This window comes from Octodon degus, unplaced genomic scaffold (genome assembly GCF_000260255.1).
Source record: "Octodon degus isolate 3935 unplaced genomic scaffold, OctDeg1.0 scaffold00198, whole genome shotgun sequence".
In the NCBI taxonomy this organism is placed as follows: Eukaryota; Metazoa; Chordata; class Mammalia; order Rodentia; family Octodontidae; genus Octodon; species Octodon degus.
The window spans coordinates 2174916-2190106 of NW_004524774.1; the positions used below are offsets into that span (position 1 = coordinate 2174916).

General features: G+C 33.0%; 1 protein-coding gene and 1 non-coding gene across 6 annotated transcripts in view; both read left to right on the top strand.

The window, feature by feature from the left end:
• The window catches only part of Diaph2 (diaphanous related formin 2), an 890957-nt gene that overhangs the window by 401807 nt on the left and 473959 nt on the right, over positions 1 to 15191 (top strand). The gene's annotated exons all lie outside the window — the stretch shown is intronic.
• Positions 5576 to 5682, top strand: LOC111813555. Its single transcript, XR_002818781.1, has one exon. It is a non-coding gene; the product is annotated as a U6 spliceosomal RNA (small nuclear RNA).

Genomic DNA, 15191 nt, shown 5'->3' on the forward strand with positions numbered 1-15191 from the left:
GTGTTTATTGACTTCTAGGTCTATTAATCATGAACAAAAATATTTCATTTTTCACCATCACTCGTTGTGTTATTCTATAAAAAGAAAGAAAAAAGTAGTAAATGGTTCATGAATCTGGAGTAGATATAGACCAAAAAATAAGAAAATGGAGGAACGTAGGGAAATAATGATTGCCCAATGCTGGAAAAAGCTAGATGCCATAAAATACATACAAACAGATATCCAGGAGATTGAAAAAATCTATTTAAATAGTACATAGTAGAATCATCCAATGAGCAGATAGTATATCAGATTTAGAAGACATGGTTGTGATTGACAGTCAAGTGAAAGACCTCTTAAACTGCAATGAGCCACAAAAGAATCATTTCAATACCTAACAGATGATACAATAGAGAATAATATAAGATTAACTAGAATCAATGAAAAAAATCAGACAGTAGAAAGTATACAAAATACCTGCACACAGAAGTAGTGGGTAAAAACTTTGCAAGCATAGGATGAGAAGTTGGCATACACATAAGTGACACATAGAATCTCAATTAGCCAAAGTCAGAACAGAATTGAAACCAATATATGTAATCATTAGATTCTAGAAGTGTAACGCCAGAACAGAATATTAAAAGCAGTTAGAGAAAAGAAACAAATCAGTGAAAGCAAAGTTCTTCAGAATCACTCTAAGCATCTCAAAAAAACCATTAAATATTAGAAAATTTGAAATAATTCAAGTCCTAAAAGAAAAAAATACCCAACCCAGATTGCTGTAACATTCAAAATTATCTGTTAAAATTGATGGAGAAATATGGTATTTCTATGATAAACATCACCTAAAGAAATTCAAGACAACTAAACCAGCACTCCAAAAGTTTCTAGAAAGTGACAATAAAGACACAATTCTAGTATAATCCAAATAGAATTAATCTAGCAGGCAAGGCATAGAGTTAAATAGAAGAGAAAGAAAGAGATCAATAGGAAAGTACTACAATGGCAGGTCAATATTGTCATGTATAACCATCAATGTGAATGGTCTCAGTTCACCGATCTGAAGAAACAGACTAGAGGAATGGACCAAGACACAAGATCTAGTAATACGTTGCATACAAGAAACACATTTTCTGAAAAAACATCCATAGACTGAAAGGTAAAGAATGGAGAAGATTACTCCATGTAACACGAACTATTTTTACAAAAAGGAATAGCTATTCTGTTTGCAGCCAAGTGGATTTAAAGCTGAGAATGATCAAAAGAGACAAAAAAGGTCACTATATACCTTTTAAGGGAAAATTCCAAGAGGAACAGATAAAAATCATAAATTTATTGGCAACAAATGCTGTAACAGTCATCTATATAAAACATCCACTAATGGGTATGAAGAAGCATGTAAGTACTAATGCAACTGTACATGGGGGACTTCACTCCACTATCTCAAATGGACAGATGAACTAGACAGTAAATTAAGAAAGAAATATCAGAGCTGAACAAACCTTTGAATAAGTGGATTTCATAGATAGCTACAGAAGTTTCAACCCAAGAACAACAGACTATACATTCCTCTCAGCAAGACGTTGGACTTTTTGCAAAATAGACCACATGTTAACTCACAGAACATGCTTATGTAAAAGCAAAGGAATTCAAATTATCCTATGCATAGTGTCAGATCATACAGCAATGAAATTTGAAAGATATGGGGAAAGAAAACAGAAAACTATATTGACACATGGAAATTAAACAATATCCCCTTGAACAACCAATGGGTCACAGTTGAAATTAAATAAGGAATTAGACAGTTTCTATAATTGAAGTATATCAATATGACATAACAAAACATACAGGATATAAGGAAAGTAGTCCTATGAGGGAAGTTTGTTCACACATCAGAGAAATCTCAGAGTTATAGAAAATTCTTATTAGGATTTTTTTTGTTGTTTTACATTTACAACATAATAGTATTCAACTATTCATTTTGTGACATTGAAAGTATTTTTGAAAATTTTTATGTAAGTAAAAAATGTATGACAGCCAATCAGGGGTCACACACAAGTTATTATGATACTAAGTTTATTTATTTAAACAGCACATTGTTAGTTTGACCTGTTTTTTCCAGCTTTGATACGTATTTGGATGTGTTGGTAGAATTTATTGTTTAATGGGAATAAAAATGCCATAAAACAAATCACTCTGTGCAAAGTCTATCATAAGAAATCAAAGTAGAAATTAAGATATTTAAAACATCTTCCACCATTAGAAGACATTATAAATGTCTTCACTAACATTCATTATTGTTTGTGTTCTGAAATACACATGTAATGAAGGGCCAAGTAATAAAGACTTAATTTTACTTAATGTAACTTAAGGAGCTTTGAGTTCCTTTTTCTGCATTAATAAGCATCATTTTAGCAAAATGAGAATTCAACTACTAATAAGAAATATGTATGTATGCACAGTATAGATTGGATAATTGTACTGCTGATTTCTGCTGGTCTAGTGAAAGGAGCAGTTACTGCTTAATTTTTTTTCTTTTTAATTTTTTGACCAATTTTGCATGTTTATGTCTGGTTCTCTTAATAGCTAATTTGAAGACAACAATATGCAATGTAATACCTATTGTTGAATTCTTATCATTTTGTTTAGTGAAATTCTGTATCATTTCCAATGTGTTTTTTTTTTTTTTGCTATTTTTATTCCCTTTAAACACAAAATAATCTTAATAAAGACTAATACTTATTTCATCCCATATGAAGTATTCGGAGTGATGCAACCATTTAATGAAATAAAATCTTGCAACTTTGTGAATAAATATCAGAAGGAATTTTAATCTTTATTTTATAGCTTTTATTCTACCAATACAATTGAGCAGGTGAAAAGTTTGTTACTTCTCAGAAAAAGCAAATAATGGGCCAGGAATATGTCTCAGTGGTACAGTGCCAGCTTGGCAAGTGCAAGGTCATGAGTATGATTTCCAGTACAAAAAGAAAAAAAAAAAAGGTGCCTGTGCTTTTTTCTAGAGTTCAGTGACTAATTTCCACATAGTCTCTCCTTTGAGTTTCTATTCTTCAGCACTTTATAAATAAAATTCTACTTTTAGCGTAATGGCGCAAAGAACAGCTTTTTATTTGGCATTTCAGTCAGTTGTTTCCTGTTTGATCTTCTGCAATCACTTTCCTTCTTTTTTTTCAACCTCAAGTGTCCCCCAAAACAAAATATATGCTTTAAAAAGAGGTGTGTTTTTTTTTTAAAGTTAAATGTAATGCACCTCTTAAGACCCTTGCAAAGTGTAATATGCTAAACAGATAGAATAGTGTCCTTGAGCCTCTTGGATATCTTTTAGGTCTAACTTCCACTTTTTTCTAGCAATTTATCTAAAATTATTAATTCTGCTATTACTTGCAGGAGGATTTTCAAAAAAAAATCACATTTTTGTTCCCCCTCCCAAACTTATTGTGTGGAGTTCTATTTCTTTTCATTTAGGTTGCTGAGGTGCAGTCATATTTAAGGTGCACTGTAACTGTTCCTTTCAGTGAAGATTTATGAAATCTTTACATGTTCCTCCTCTTTGCAGGGTATATACTAATCCTTTATGCCTTTAATAATTTTACTATGATTGTTTCCAGTTTCTCTTAGATTTCTTGTATCTCATGCATCTTAATCGAATCAATTAGGTTTGTTTCTTCCTCGCCGCTAATTTATTTCTTCCTTAAAGTACACTAGCTCTCATCACTTTTGTTTCTTCTTAAATGTTATAATGGATATATGAGTGATTTGAAAGTTTTTACATATTACTAAAATTCTCATCTATATAATCTAGACATGTTGTACATGATTTGCCTTCACTTCTTTCTGTTTTTCATATCCTTAACATCATTTATGTCTTTTAAAATGTGAGTGAAAGCCAGCTTACTCCTAGAAATGTTTACTAATTCCTTAACCAGACAGATTTTTTTTATCATTCTTCATCTGCTTATTTCCACTATGTTTTTCATAACTTTCTGCAGTGGTTTTTGAAAATAGCCTTCAAATATGATGCTGGAAGTATATTTACTGTATCATAAACATTGTTTTGGCCATTTCTTTTAGTTCTTTTAGAATCAAACTGATGATATAATATTGTTATATGATCACTGTTATGTCGTGTGATTTGTTAATATTTTAAAATGGATACTTTGAACTTACAAGCCTGGTACTCTACAGGCCATATTGAATAAGTAAGAAGTTCATGCTAAGTGTACTGACAGATTTATGGATTTTTCCCTTCCTTGGTACATATTCTTTGAAATATTTCTGGGAATTATAAGAACTATTCCAGCCTCCATTACTGAACAAAATGCTGTTATGAAACTAAGCATAAGGATTCCATATAATCTGTGTATTTCTGTCATTCTTAAATTGTTCTGTCATAGAAGATTCTCTGAAGGTTCATATACACTGAGAAGTGAAATCTGTTTGTGTCTGCACAGTTTACCCAGAACTCAGCTGCTTAGTTCTGGGTATGGATTATCCAAGCAGTAGTCTTCATTAGCCTAGTTGCAGGCAAACAATGCATTTGTCATACTAAATCCAAAAAGAAGATTGAGGTTTTGTAGTTAATAACTTTTATATAATTTTGAAAATAAAAAGATGGTATATGCAGATTTCAAAAAACCTTTTTGTTGGTTATGTGTAGCATCATAGAGAGGGAAGTTTTTGTTTGTTTTTAATCATAAAGAGTATTTGATATGGTATAAAAAAAGATACTAAGAAGGATGGATGTAATGTGAAGATGTTCTTCCTCTTTGCACAGAAGAAGTCACTGGTCTAGCAGAGGACTGAATGTTTAGTGCAGAGCTTAGGGATACTCACCAGGCATTTCTGTAGATCCTGAACATCTGGAAAGCTCTAACCTGATCTTTTGCCCAAGTTTCCTCGGAAGGAACAGCAGACCATCATTAAATTTTCAGGCATTGAGAAGATGGGCAGCTAGCTGATTGCTCAGTTTGCCATCACATAAAATTCACTATTTGGAGTAATACGATATCTGAAATAGAGGCAGGATTTCAGAAAATGATGATTTCTTTTACAATAAATCCAAGGAATAGCAGGAGTATCACCTTATATTGAAAAAATCTCATACATATTAATTAATCATCTTTGTTTGGTGCAATTTGGCATTGGCATATATTCCGAATCCTCTCTACATGTAACCTATCCCTATGACTTTGCTTTTGATGGTACAGCACTATTAGAATTTGCTTGATGAATGTTTATAAATAAACATGAACACATTTTGCTAGTTGGGAAAGCAATCAATTTTTGAGGATTGCAGTAAAGACTATTATTGGCTTTATATTTGTTAGTAACTCAGTGCCCTAGGCCAAATATGCTTTTGTAAGTTATTTTCATAGATAATTTCAATATACTGCTTTGAGGGGGAAATATTTCAAACAAAACTAGATTTGTAATTTATTATAGGATTTGTTCAGTTTTTATTTAGCTAGCTTCTCTCAGTGCATGTTATAAATGAATGCCGAAGAGTAAGGTTTGTTCAAGATTATCTGATTGTGTCTTATCTCATTCTCTTCAAACACAATTAAGAATTTTCCTCATGCTTGATTTGGCAGCACATATACTAAAATTGGAATGATACAGAGAATATTAGCATGGCCCCTGTGCAAGGATGACACTCAAATTTGTGAAGAATTCTCCTCTTCATATATAGTTACATTAAAATATACATGAAATACTTAGAAAAGGTACACAAAAATGATACTCTCTTAAACAAAACAAACAGGATAAATATCAGGCTTGGAAAAGATAAGTTTATTTTATTTATTTTTTATTCTTTTATTTTTAAACTCAGCTGTATTTATTTCCTCTTAGCAGAATGTGACCTCAGCACTCACTTCCATTCACAGACTTGTTCCAAATGAGTTTTGAAATAGCTCTGCAGTGAGAAGTTCTCTCTCCCTTGAAACAGTGATTTCTTTGGAAAACAAGCCAGTGCAGCTCCTACCATCAAGTTTTCAGTATACCGTACTTCGAGAAGCCTAGGACATGCGGATTTGAAACTACTGGGGAAAGTTTCTAAAAAAACATCCTATAAGAAAACTCAAGCTATCTTAACAAATAATCCTTTAAACATCTGTGAATCTCAACACTTCAGCGAAACAAGACTTGGTCTACTTAAACCTTTACGGTTATTACTGAGGTTTCAAAAGAAAAGCAAACAGAGGAATGAATCTATATTTGTAAACAAGAAGAATCACTATCCACTTGATGACGACCAGCTGAAAAATATTCCTGATTGGCTTAACAGAAGAAATTTGCAGTGAATTGTCAAATGAATAGAAGTATAATTCTCAAACTATAAAGTTATAAGGCCATTCTCTCCGAGTGTTAAGAGTTGTAAGGACAGAAAATTGAATTAGATTTACAAGAGGTCTTGTGGATTATATTAGTACTACACTGTATTTGTACCACTAAAAGCATACGATAAATGACATGTATCTGTATATCTTCACCTTTCCAGTACATATGGAGGCCTTATTTTTTACCATATATGCCCAAGAGAAACCACTATTTTGAATCTTAAGCTATTATCACTATTCTTTTTAATGCTTTTTTTTCTCATATGGATGCATCCCTATAATATATGTTTAATGTTTGCCTTCTAAAATACTTTTAGTGAATAGTACAATACTACATGTACATTAACGATCTAAATCATCTTACTTTTTTTGAGATTTTTCTATTTTGATGTGTGTAGTGATTGTCTCTTTTGCTGGGGTATAATATTCTACCAGGCACGTATTTTTCTGTTCATTTGCTTTTTATCCTTTCAGTGCATGTTTGATTGTAGCATGAGTGTATTTTTATAATTACTGCTATCATTATTATTAATACTAATGGTACAAATGATGTTAAGGTTATTTATATGAATATTTTGGTACAAATTTTGAAGAACTCCTCTAGACCAGTGGTTTCAACATAATTAAAACACATCAGAAGTACAAAATGTCTACCTCCAACCCAGAGTTACTAAATTGAAATTTAGAGACAGAGTCCAGCAGTCTCTCTTTAGCCCTTTCTGTGATGCAGTAGACTGGGTCTAGAATCTCAGAATTTCTGGGTTACCAAATATGTACCTCTGCAGCATTAATGAATAATGTCAAATTAGTTTCTGATATGATTGTACTGATCTTTTTCTCTACAAATACTGTATAAGAATTCCCAGAGGTCAGAATTAGTAATTCTATCACACAGCTATATGGTAGTATTATTTATGGAACCTTAGAAAAACAGACTTTCCCTGATCACACCCAGATTACTTTAGTTCTATTTTCTGGGAATGAAATTCATGCATTGTTTTTTAAAAGCTTCCCAAGTTATGAAGATGGTATTAAAAGCTATTGATATACATATTAGGCAATACATAACATTGTAAGAATTTTACATTTTTGCCAGTTTGTCATTTGTAAAAAAAAAATGATTTCATTTCAATGTGCAATCTTTTATTCATTACCCCTGAATTTGACAATCTTTGAAGCTATTTATGGCCCACTTATGGGTTATTTATATTTCATTTTCTGTGAAATGCTTGCTCAAGTCTTAGTCCACATTTTATTACATTGCTAATATTTTTCATCCTAGTTTTATATGTATTATTTATTAGGAGTATCTCTTGCTTATGTATTAAAATAGTTTTCTCATTTTATTTTTAATTTATTCATGAAAGACAATTTAAACTACATTTAATGTAGCTTGATTTTTTTGTTGCCTTTTTTTTTCCTTTTTGGAAGAACCAGGGATTGAACTCAGTCCCTTGCACTTTGCCAGGGAAGCGCTTATTCTACTGAACCATCTCCCGGCCCCTCTTTGTTGTCTTTTTATTGTTGTTGTCTTCTTTCATTTTTTTCCCCTTTGACTTTGTGAGACAGAGACTTGCTTTGTAATCCAAGCTGTCATTAGATTTCTTGTGAGCCTCCTGACTTAGTGTCCCAGGTGCTCGTATTGCAAGCTTGTACCACTATACCCAGCTACTGATGTCTCTTTTTATTTTTTCATTTTATGTATTTGGTGCAGGGTCTCACTACGCAGCTCGAATCCATAGTGATCCTCCTGTTTCAGTTACCCAGCACTAGAATTACAGATGTATGCCATCATGTCCAGTTATGGTGGGAGCTAGGCACGCCATGGGTGGGGCCAGAACCCCATGCAGTACCAGGGATCAAACGTAGGTCCCTGTGCTTGCTAAGTAGACACTTAGACCGCTGAACTATTTTCATTTGGTGTTTACGAATTAGTGCTTTCTTTTGATTTTTTTTCCATTAAGAGAGTTAAGAGGGCAAGTAATGAATTTTTTTTTTAAAAATTCTTTTTAGTTAGTTTTTACCTAAAGATATTTCAAAATAATTGTATCTAGTATTTTAGGCATTCTGTAAGTTGATGGTTCCTTTATAACTATTCAGCTATGTTGCTGGAACTAGGCATCTTTTCTAAAATATCTCTGACTATTTATTAGGAAATTAGGAGAAAAACTACATACTATTAGGTGCCTGATGATATTCAAATTAGTGTATTTTAAGTCTGGAAGATGACAAATATTTCTGCTAAGGTAAAAAAAAATGTGTCAGCTTGATATGTGGATACTTGAAATGATAAAGTGTCCAGGTTATTCTAGATGCTTCATTTTGATTTGTATTGCTTTAAGGGATGCTTTTACCTTTAATTTTGATGCCAGAATCTGTAAGTAAAATTAGAGTGGAAAGGTACATAATGATAGCTAATTATTGTATATGGAAGTTTCTATTACACACCGTTTTATTTAGTTGAGATTATTTGATGCTATTCTCTGGAATACAGACACAAATTCATGTTTGTGTATGGATTGTTTTACCAAGCTGAGTTGAGTCCCAGTCTTTGAATTTGCATAGGTATAGTAGCTCTAATGTACCATCTTCAATTGAGCTTTTTGGTCATTCTCTTACTATTTTAATTTTTATTTTCTACATAGAGATATGTGGATCCACATGCCCACAGTAAAATCATGTAGAAACACTCTCCTATCTATCTCCTGCAAAAACTTAAAGACATATGACAGTGATGCATGCACACACATGTTAATAGCAGTACAACTGAGAGAAAAAGAAATCTTGGAAGCAGCTTACGTGTCAACACATAAGTGAAGAAAGAACATGCTGTACTATATTTTTATGCAAAAACATTTTAAACTAATTGGAAGAGAGGTCCTAGCTGAAAATAAGCCCAGATTAAGAGTATTAGACACATTTAATAAGTCAGTTGCAAATATTATTAATATACTAAATATAAGTAATGTCATTGGCTTTTATAGTTACAATAAATGATTATAATTATTTTTAAACACCAAGGTGGACACCTTAGACAGAGGCAAACACCTTTGTAAATAATTGAGCTACATGCTTACTGCCAAATGGCCAGTTGGAATATAGCCACAGTGCACAGGTAACCTGTGTACCCAATGAGGAACTGACGTGGTTGTGCTGAATATGAATCTTTATAATTCAGTGCATTGTATGTTATAACATATAGTTCACAGACTCACATGAAATAAAGAAATGTCAGATTTTTTCCCCAATACTGGACATTTAACTCAGGAACCTGTGCTTGCCTCTACTGAGCTATCTCCCCAGCCCCAAAACGTCAGAATTTTGATGTCTGCAATTTTCCTTTGCTGTTTTGTGAATCATCATTGTTTTATGCCATTTTTTGGTACTCCTATCTCATGACTCTTCAATTAACAATTGGTTTCAGGGAAACTCTGAAGCCTACTCTGCAAAAAATCATGATTTCAGTGAAGGATTCACTGAAATCAGTGGCAGCTATTCTGTCATTGCAGTCTGAGTAGGCTACATGGACAAGAAGTGTTTATTTAAGGACAGCTCTATTGCTGGACGTGAAGGACATATTTAGAGGAAATGGCATTCAGGCCAGGGTTTGGAGCTTGGAGAGTGATGATTATTCTCTAGAAGAAGACTGATTGTATTTGTCATTTTATACTTTCTCTTTTTGGTGCTTAAATCATCTTTCAGGTTTAATATATTTTAAATTTTTTATTGTACAGTACAAATTTGCATTAAAGTAGTACCTTTCAGATTTATATTTTAGATTACTTTAAGTCATATAAATTAATGTAGGGTGCAATATGTTTCCACTCCTGTACAGAGGTAGAACACTTGGAAGAACTTCAGTTACAACATGATTTCCTTCGTTCAGATTTATAGCTGTGCAACTTAAAGTGAGTGTTGAACCTGAAAGATATTGTTGGCAGTAGTGCTGAGATTGTTTGAAAGCTTAGAAGAGTGTGTGAAAAGGCCATGCCTGTTGACAGGATGTGTCATTAGGAGCAGCTGACAAGAGATACGGATGAAGAATGTGTAAGGAAAGGTTCTAGAACTTGTCCCATTTTAGTTCTTGATGCTATATCAGGATAGGAATCACAGTTAGAAACACTGAATTTGAAGATAAGCATGCATAGTGAGACATGGAGATGTTCATTTGGTCAGGACACTGATCCTTCAAGAGTAACACACTGAATATGCTCTGAATGTTTAGTCTCAGAATTTGGAATAATTACTTTAAGAAAATTTCCCTTACTGGGCCAATTTAAAGATTAAATAGGGAACAAACCTATAAAAGCTTTCCTGTTTTTAAGACAAAATATAATTAGTATACTTCATGGCTAGGTATTTTTTCATCAGGTTTTCAATACTTTTTTAAAAAAATGTATTTAGTACAGGGGCTCTTGGGTCTCACTACGTAGATCAGACTCATAGTGATCCTACTGTTTTCAGCCTCCCAAGCACTGGGAGTACAGGCATGAGCTATAACATCCAGTCTCAATGGCCCTCTCACTGTGCCCCAGAGGCAGGGCCAACACAGCACGCTGGGGATTGAACCCTGGTCCCTGTGCTCTGCCTAAGCATGCACTTTAGTCCACAGTTCTATCTGGCCAGCCCTAGGTTTTAAATACTTTCGCCTCTTTTTATCAACTAAAATTTTTCGAATAGTGACTCTATAGATTGAGTTAGAAAAGTCCTTATAAATGTTCTAGCCAGGTAATCATCATGTTAACTTGCTATAGCATAGAGATATTTAGCCCCTAGTAAATACAGAAGTATTAAGTACTTCAGGTCAAACAAAAGTAACTGGGCCTTAACTACCTGTCACAAAATAGATTTTATTTCAAAATGTAGTGTTTTTTATGTGTTGATTGTTTTTCACTGTGTAAACAGGAGTCTTGGGACTACCATTTTACTAAGAGGAGAATTTTTAGTGGCTAATGTGAGAATCATGTAAAAGACGGCTAGTGCATATTGGCTGCATAGATGAATAAAACACAAAATTAGTATAGAACCAGGCTGTGGAATCAAATTGAACTCAAATGAATGATGAATAAGATATCAGTGAGATTTAAGAACCTTAAACACACAAAATGCACACGCACACACACACACATACACACACACACATGCATGCACATTTCAGTCATAAAAACTTATGAGAAATGTGGTGTAATAAATTATAATAATTAGGCAATTTAGTTTTCTGATAAAGCAAAATAAGGGAGAGTTTTTGATAACTGTCAGTGCTATCTGAAGAAATTTCTTTTAACAAACCACAGACTTGTTATACAACAAGTGAGATATAACCAAGAATTTAGGGGAAACATTTTTTATCTGGTTTTAACAAATATTTACTATGCAAGTTAAAAATGATATATGTCTTTCTACTTACCTACATGCCTGCCTGCCTACCTACCTACCTAGCTATCTGAATGCAATAATGTTTTTTTATTTATTAATTTTATTGAGAAACAGCAAAAAGACAGTTTCAAAATGGATTCACCGGATAGTTTAAATAATTAATACATTGCATATTCCTTTCTTCTAAGTGCTTATTCATAGTACAAGATACAGGCATGATATCCTGTCCAAACACTATTAGTACAAATCTCTCTTCTCATTGAATTAAGAGAAAGTACCTGTATATCTATCCTAACTATTTTGTATATAAGGTTACAAAATGGTCCTTCCTATATATCCTCTTTTTTTGTTTAGTTTTGTTAGAGATAGGTATTCCATTGTCGTTCAAATATTATAGGCTACGTGATTACAGCAAAATAATCCAATATATAGTACAGTACTCCATAATAGTACTGGGTTATCCATTGGACTGGCAATATCAGAAGTTGTTGACTTAAACCTTTTACAGCTCAGCAAAATAATATGGCTTTACTTTTTATACCTCGTTTTTATAATTTTCTGTTGGATGCAATAATGTTTTTAGAAAGAAATATTGGCCCTATTCCATTTTCTGGAGAAAAGACAGACATAATCAGAATACATCTACTCTTACTACGAAAATGACTTAATGAGATATAAGACAAAAAAGAAAGGTTATGTTTTAGTAAGAAAGAAAGGGCATTATGGTTCAATACTCTTACTTAACTAACCTTTAAGTGTGCAATTAACATTTAAAGGAAATAAAGTTTAGGGAACCTTATAGAGTTGAAAAGTCTGTGGTTTGTTAAGAGAAATTTCTTCAGATAGTACTGACAGTTATCAGAAAGTGAATTTCTGATTGCATAAAAGATGAAATAGAATCTTCTCACATGGTGATATAGTTACTGCTTCCTCCTTTGTTGTTTTCTACATGCTTGTCAACTCATTGACATTTCCTCGGATAAAACTTTCATACTGACCCAGAATTTATCTTTTAAACAAACTCTGAAGTATGTGAGGAGAAAAAAGATGCTTGGTAGTAAAGCAGCAGCATGAAAAAGGAGAGATAGAAGGGCGTATGCTTTGAAACTTTACAGGAAACTCAATGTGTCACAATCTGTTGTATTAAAAAATATATGGTTTGTACCTTCTGTTTCTATGAATAGCTTTTCACTTGAAGTGTGTGTACAGGGTGTCTGAACTATCGACTCACCTTTGCAATTTCAACAGAATAGTTGTAATGTCAGTGAAGCGCTACATTCAATCCGTATTTTAACCTTTGTAAATAAGGTACTTGCATAATATGAATTTGAAAATACCAGCCTGATCCATGTTAGTTTGCCTCTGTTTTCATTCTTTTTTGTTTTTAGCTCCTGTGCAGTACCCCAGCTCTTTTAGAATCACTTATGTTACATGATTCTAGGGAGTTGAGGGAATTGCTTGCACATTCCACAAATGAATTTTGTCAGCCTCCATGTAGCAGCTGCAGGTAATTTTCTTAGTTTTCTGTTTGAACTCCTCCCCTTGGGATGGCTGTGCCTGGGTGAGGGAAAGCCTTTCCCCTGGGCCACAGGTGGTGGTATAGGAAAGACTTGTAGCTTTCAAGGGTGTGGGCTATTCAGTGGCAACTATAGAAGATGTCTTCCTATTTCTTTTGATTGTTTTGAAATCCAATCCAAGGCCTCATGCATGCTAGGCAAGCATGCTGCCACTGAGTTATGCCCCACCCTCTTCCTTTATTAATGTACTTGATTAGATAGGCTGACACTGGAGACCCTGATATCTGTGCCTTCAAGCTCCACAATTTCTTTGCCATTTTCTCTGTTGATGTGCTTTTGGTGAGTTAGGTAAAAAAGATCGGAGGCAAGTGAATACCACTGTATCTCTCCTTTGTGCTTTCTTATCCTTCCTATTCTCCTTGAAAGTTTGTGGGCAAGAAATATATTATTTCCCCAATTTTATATGCATTTACCATATGTTTGAAAAAGTAAGATATTTTAAAGCATTGACCACAATCATTGCTTTCAACATGGCATTCTGTAAGTAGTGAGCTCATTGAAACAATATGTCTTAAAATAGTAATTTACATCTGCCACACATTTGAATGAGAGTGTTTTATTCTAATCATTATGTGAGAATAGAACCTATTAAACACTGGCAGTTTCATAAGCTTATAGCTTACTCATAATGTGGTATCGAGACTCAGATTGTATCCAAGCCCACTGAATGAGTTAAATATTTCATATAGTTAAACAGAGAAAGAAATAATACTCCACCTCCCACTGCTGGAGTTTGCATTCAGAAGATGAGTTAACATGATATCTATAGCCAAAAGTGAAATAAAATAACAGAATATTTCACATTCTGAGCTAAAATCCTATTTTAGCCTCAATTTATTCTGTAGCACTTATTTTCACAGTTAAAAATTTAAGAACAGTTAAAATATGTGGTTTTAAATATACTCAATTGAATTTTCATAATTTTAATGATATTCTCAATCTTTTATAATGTAGTTTTATTGTAGTGAAAATTACTCTTATTTCCAAAGTGAGCATTTGTTTCTCTTAGCATACTTTATTTTATTTATTTATTTATTTGCATAACTGCTTGCGCCTGCTTGCATGTGCTTTAATCTACTGAGCTATTTGGCTGGCCCCTCGCTAAGAATTTATCTATTCTAAATACTTCACATAAATGGAATGATATATGTGCATGTTTGTGTTTATCATATTTCACTAAGCAGAGCATTTTTTGCTTAGGCATGTTTTATAATCATCGTACCTTTATAATGGATTAAATGGCTTTTTCTATTTCTCATTACTTGTTCATTCAAATAGTCTATTTAGTCTCAAAAACATAGCAACCTCAGTTACCCTTTGCTTTCTATTTACATGTAATATCTTTTCCACACCTCCACACTTTTTCTGTCTTTCAACACAAAGAAGGAACTCTTTCAGAAAAAATAATCCATTTATAAGGAAATTATTTATGAGTAATGGCTTTCATAGAAATGTGCCTACTTTTGGTATGTCCTAAATTTTTTTTTTGCTTATTTTCTCAATTTCTGTGTTCCCCAGGTTGCCCTCAAACTTGCTGCCCATGTGCCTCAGCCTTCCACTATGATGAGATTTCAGTGTGCCACCATATCTCACTCTACATTTGCCTTTTAAATTTCACTGGAAAAATTTAGGAGTTATAAACCAAAAGAATAATATGACTGGATTTTATATTTATATACCTTGGAGTTACCTTCATACTTGTACATTTTTCTTATTATATCTGTGATTTTCCATTTAGTGTATTTTATTTCAGTCTATAAGACTTTAGTGTTTTTTTACAGAAGAGGTTAACTGGTAGTGAATTTTGTCAGGTTTGTTGTTTAATTTTTTTGTCTAGATTTATTTGTTCCTTGTTTTATTTTTCAGACAGTCTTATTATGTTACACAGGATTGTTTAGAA